We start from the raw sequence: 5,347 nt of genomic DNA on the forward strand, positions 1-5,347 counted from the left end.
GTGAACTGCACAAAGCACTTATGTTAACTATGAGAATACTTTAAAGTCATTACATTCTAAATTTGCCTCTTTTAAAAACTGTTTTTGCTTTTAGAACAATATTGCTCTGAGAATTATTCTTTACACGAACTTCGTCCAACTAGTTGTCGTAAAATAAACATTGTCTGTTAGTTATGGTCATTTGAGATTGTAAACTTTGAGTATTTACAATAAAAAAAAACATGTATTTTTACATGAATTCCTTGGAGTGCAGAAGAAGAAGAAAAAAAGAAACAAATTAAAGATAACACGACTTGCATCCAACAGTGTTTTAATATGACAATGACAATTTATATGATTAACCATGACAATTGTATATGTCAAGTTATTGACAATTTATCTATGACAATGTTACATATAACATTGTGTTATATATGACAAGAAATGGAAATGGTTTTAAAGCAAAGACCAATTCAGTGTAAAAATTAATTATATGCTAGATACCTATTTTAAAAGCATTTCATAATAAATAATTCTAAAAGCATTAGCCGATTTTTTTGTGTATATACTGTCCCATCATAATTATCCATTATACATTTCCTTTATTGTTTCATAATAATTATTCAATATGTTTTTTTATTGTCTTAAGTAACAAAAGTGATGCTTTGTCCGCTGTTGACATAAGCTTTTACTTAATTGTCTTAATATAATAGTCGGATGAGTTTTTCTTTATTGCTTCACAAATTCAAGGTAATCTTCTTTGTTGTTGCCTTATAATGATTGCCCTGTATGCTTTTCTTTTGTTGTCCTTTAATAATTGTACTATTATATTTTCTTTTGCAGTGCTAAGATTGTCTGAGACGAATAGTTTGACTGTAATGCTAAAGAAGGAATAAAAATGCACATCATACAAATTTATCACTGCAATTTTATTACAAAATGATCATCCTGCCAAACATTTACCATAGATACCTGCAATATTAACACATATTATGCAATGGCATAATGTATTATATAATATTAACAATATAACAATAATAATACAGATTGCATATTAGCACATTTAAATAAAAACACATTTTTATTTGTAATAAATAAAATGCTAGTGTAAATTATACTAATCAATACTATTTTCAAGTTTCCTGGGTGATATATGTAATTGATAATTTCGATTATAACAAATCTTTTGAGCTCAAAACTTTCATCACCACGCCAACTAAATTATGTTTTGACATTATTATGAGCACTAGAGCAAAAATTTTGAGCAAAACTGTACAAACTCTACTGAGTGTTTTCGTACCTCCATATGGAATTAAAGAAGATTCACTATACTAAATTTTATATGATTTTTGTTTTATTTATAGCTTATTATGATGATTTTCTTAATGATTCATAGAACCAGATTTCAAGGAACATTACCCCGGTATTTTGAAAAACACTGTCCCTTCCTGGTAATTCTAATGATTATATGATATTTATTTCTCACAAATCTGTCATCATAATAATAATAAAATCCTTATCACATAAATTGATCTTCAGAATTGCAAACTCTTTCAAAGTGCACTTCTTCTTGATCATGCATAACTTTTCTATCAAATCATCTGTAGAGTAATTTTAATTCTGTTTTTCCAGGACTAATTTATTTTTGTTACTGAAGTAGATTCCTGTGAGGTTATAAGATAATTAAAATTGAAAAATAATGAGAGAGAACAAAACAAATAAAATAATTCTGTTTTCATTGAACATATAGTTTTTATTTAGAATAATTTAAGGTACGGGTTCGAAACCCATAAACAATGTCACTATGCATATATCACTCTATGCCTTCAAATTTGTTTCAGAAACAAAGAATCTATTTGAGAAAATTTATTCAAAATGTTTTGTTATACAGATTAGAAACTCAATATCGGAATGTTATTCAATACATATATTCATAAATTTGTCTCAATAATGTAATATTATTCAATACATTCAAAACTGTTTTATAAATAAAGAATGTATTTTAGAAAAGTTATTCAGAATAATTTGTGATACAGAGTAGAAATACTTGAAATTGTCTCAATATCGGAGTATCCTTCAATATATACAGAACTAGTTCAGAAACAAGGAATACTCATATGTTTAAAAGAAAATATTTAAAATAATATGATAAACAGCAAAAAAATTCATGAATTTGTCTCAATACTGAAATTTTATTCAAAACATTCAGAATTGTTTCAGAAATAAAGAATGTATTTTAGAAAATTTATTCAGAATGATTTGAGATATAGATTAGAAACTCTTAAAATTGTCTCAATATCGGAATAGAAATCAATACATATAGAACTGGTTCAGAAGCAAAGTATATATTTAAAAAAAATTATTTAGAGTAATTTTATAAACAGAAAATAAACTCTTAAAACTGTCTAAATATCGGAATAGAATTCAATACATTCGAAATTGTTTCAGAAACAGAGAATATATTTCAGAAAATTTTTCAGATTAGTTTTATGTGTGGATTAAAAATCTTTACATTCTTTCAACATAGGAATATCATTCAATGTATTCAGAATTGTTTCAGAAACAGAGAATATATTTCAGAAAATTTTTCGGAATAGTTTTATGTGTGGATTAAAAATCTTTACACTTTTTCAATATAGGAATATCATTCAATGTATTCAGAATTGTTTCAGAAACAGAGAATATATTTCAGAAAATTTTTCAGAATAGTTTTATGTGTGGATCAAAAATCTTTACACTTTTTCAATATAGGAATTTGATGCTGAGTAATATTTCAAACGCAAAATCCATTGCAAGTAATTGCCCAATTAACTACAATACTGTCAACTGACAAAGTATTTTATTTTCAATCAGACCAAAAGCAAATTATGTAATAAAAACATATGTAACTGAAATTTGACAAATTAAATTAAGCAATTTAGTTTTTTCGTCATATTGAATACCAATAAAAAAAACGAATGTAAAATGAAATAATTATGTTATCAATGATCAATAAACATTTTTGTCTGAATTATTATAAGAAAATAAGGTGAAAACAATAAAATTAAAAATTATTTACAATAGATCTCTGAATATTCACAAAACCTAGCTATGTACATTTTTCATCGATTTTTCCTTTCACCTCTTTCTGTGCATTTTTATGCATTATTCAAGAAATATCTCAAACAAATATGAGCTGTTAATTAAAATTTCTGGCAGCCCGATTTTTTGAAAGTAAGTAAAAAAACAATTAAAAGTAAGAAAAAACAATGATAAAATTAAAAATTATTTACAGAACCTCCTTATATACAACATTTTTTATCAGTTTCCTTTCCATATTATTCGTTTTCACTTAAACGTCTTCACTCTTCAACGTTTCTTCGCCCTCATTTCGCTGTCGCGTATTGATAGTACTTGTACCAAAGAAATTTTATTTAAAGAAAAGAAAGTGGTGGTCTTATATGTACCAAATAAAAAAAATTATTTTTGTGAAAAGAAAAAAAATCTTGTGTGTATCATTAGTAAGTTAATTAAAAGTTAAATTGAGATATGTACCAATTTTAAATTTTATATTAATTATAAATTAATATTGTGATGTGTACCGATGTTAAATATCTTAAAATTAAAGGTGATGTTACAATAAAAAATATACTATACAAAGGAATGGGTTGTAAAATTTGATAGAGGTATTCAGTCGATAAAGTTTAAGGCAATCAAAGAAAAATAAGAGATTAAATAAGTAATAAATTTTGATAATAAATTTGGATCATCATTAATTGATGGAAAGAAAAGGCCGAAAGTGATCGAAAATAGTGGAAGGACATGTTGCTTAAGTGCCACGTGAATTAACCCAACAGCAAGGGCTCGTGGTCAAGATAAAACTAGGGGACGACTGAATAACAACTATGAAATTTATACACAACAAAAAATAAGTTGTAACTATCCTCTAGTCAAATAAATACAAAGAAAAAGAGTGAGTCACTCACCTCGATGAACAAACATGAAGACGTCGAGGTAAAGGCAATAACGTTGAAAAAAAACAAACAAGGTATTCAGGTTCACATTTGTATTTATTAAATTTTTTACAGAGGACAATCGAATACCCTGAGTGGGGAGGGATGTAGTTAAATAATAATGGGAAGTAATTGGCCAAACTCAAAATTGATCTAAAATGAAAATGATAAATCAGAAAAAAATGGCAAAAAATGTAGCTTTGGGGTGGTTTGGCATGGCTCGCTGACCAAGAAGGTCAGCTTACCAGCCGCACCGCAATCCCCGAGAGAAGTGTACTTTTCAGTACCAAAAACGATAATGATAATCATGGCGTCCGCTTAAGCGCGGGAAAGTGCGAGTTGAAAAGCAGGAGAGAGAACGACTGTCATTGGATGGGGGGATTACTACACGATTAGGTCACCACCAATCAGTGCAAATAGTACTCCCACAACATACCAAAAAAGGAGTCAAAGGGAAAAGGTCCCCAAAAAAAGGCGTGAACACCCCAAAAATTCTAGAAATATCTAGAAAACCCAGCCGGAAGAAACACGTGCAAAATTGAAGGTTACGTGAAAGTGATGGGAAAAGAAGTTAAGTGGTGACGTAAATTTAGAATGTGAGGGAAAAGAATGTCGTCCTTGAAGGACGGTGGGGTCAGACGACCTTGAATTGCAAAAGGAGAAAGACACAAAAAAATCGTTGCTAACGTAAAAGTAAAAGAAACATTTCCAATTCTCTTCACAGAAAAAAATGAAGAGAAATGAAAAAAGGAAAAGTACAAATATTATTAACTATGAAAGATTGAATTAAAATTTAAATTACTGACTTAAAAAAAATCGTCACACAACACTGTGACATCAAACAACCAACATTAAACTAAAAAGGGATTAAATTAAACAATTAGAAAAAAAAAACGTCACACATCACTGTGACATCACTGCAATTATTTTCCCGGTAATTTTGTACCGCTAAATTATGTTCAACCCTATGTCACTGTTGATATCTCCAAAGATATTCACGGCGATCCATTTTTTATAAAAGATATAGGTATTTTAAAGTAAACTCTGTTTAAGATATTTCACACATTCAATACAAAATAAAAATCGCAGCAAGATTTAGCTGGTAACTTTAGTTGTAACATTTCTGCAGACAGCATTAATAAAAATTATTACCTTTACACACACATGCGTTCTCAATTTTGATTGGCTATGTGTTATCATTTCACTCTCTTCTCTCTCTCTCTCTCTCTCTCTCTCTCCTTTTGCTGTCCTCTGTTGTGTGTGTGTGTGTGAATGTGGCCCTCCCTATAAACGGGTTTGTGGCAGTGTGGCGTGGGCAATGTTGCTCGCCTCCGTGACTTTGGTTCACAGGTGCCCACTGGGTAACGCGAAATGAG

The 5,347-nt window shown here is 28.9% G+C and overlaps 1 long non-coding RNA gene across 1 annotated transcript in view; it reads right to left on the minus strand.

The window, feature by feature from the left end:
- Positions 1-293: 293 nt before the first annotated feature.
- LOC139426616 (uncharacterized) overlaps positions 294-5,347 on the minus strand; it is a 15,005-nt gene continuing 9,951 nt past the window's right edge. Inside the window, exon 2 of the long non-coding RNA XR_011637839.1 lies at positions 294-860. This is a non-coding gene — a long non-coding RNA (uncharacterized lncRNA). The remainder of the gene's footprint in view (positions 861-5,347) is intronic.

Source organism: Parasteatoda tepidariorum, chromosome 9 (assembly GCF_043381705.1).
Source record: "Parasteatoda tepidariorum isolate YZ-2023 chromosome 9, CAS_Ptep_4.0, whole genome shotgun sequence".
Taxonomy (NCBI): domain Eukaryota; kingdom Metazoa; phylum Arthropoda; class Arachnida; order Araneae; family Theridiidae; genus Parasteatoda; species Parasteatoda tepidariorum.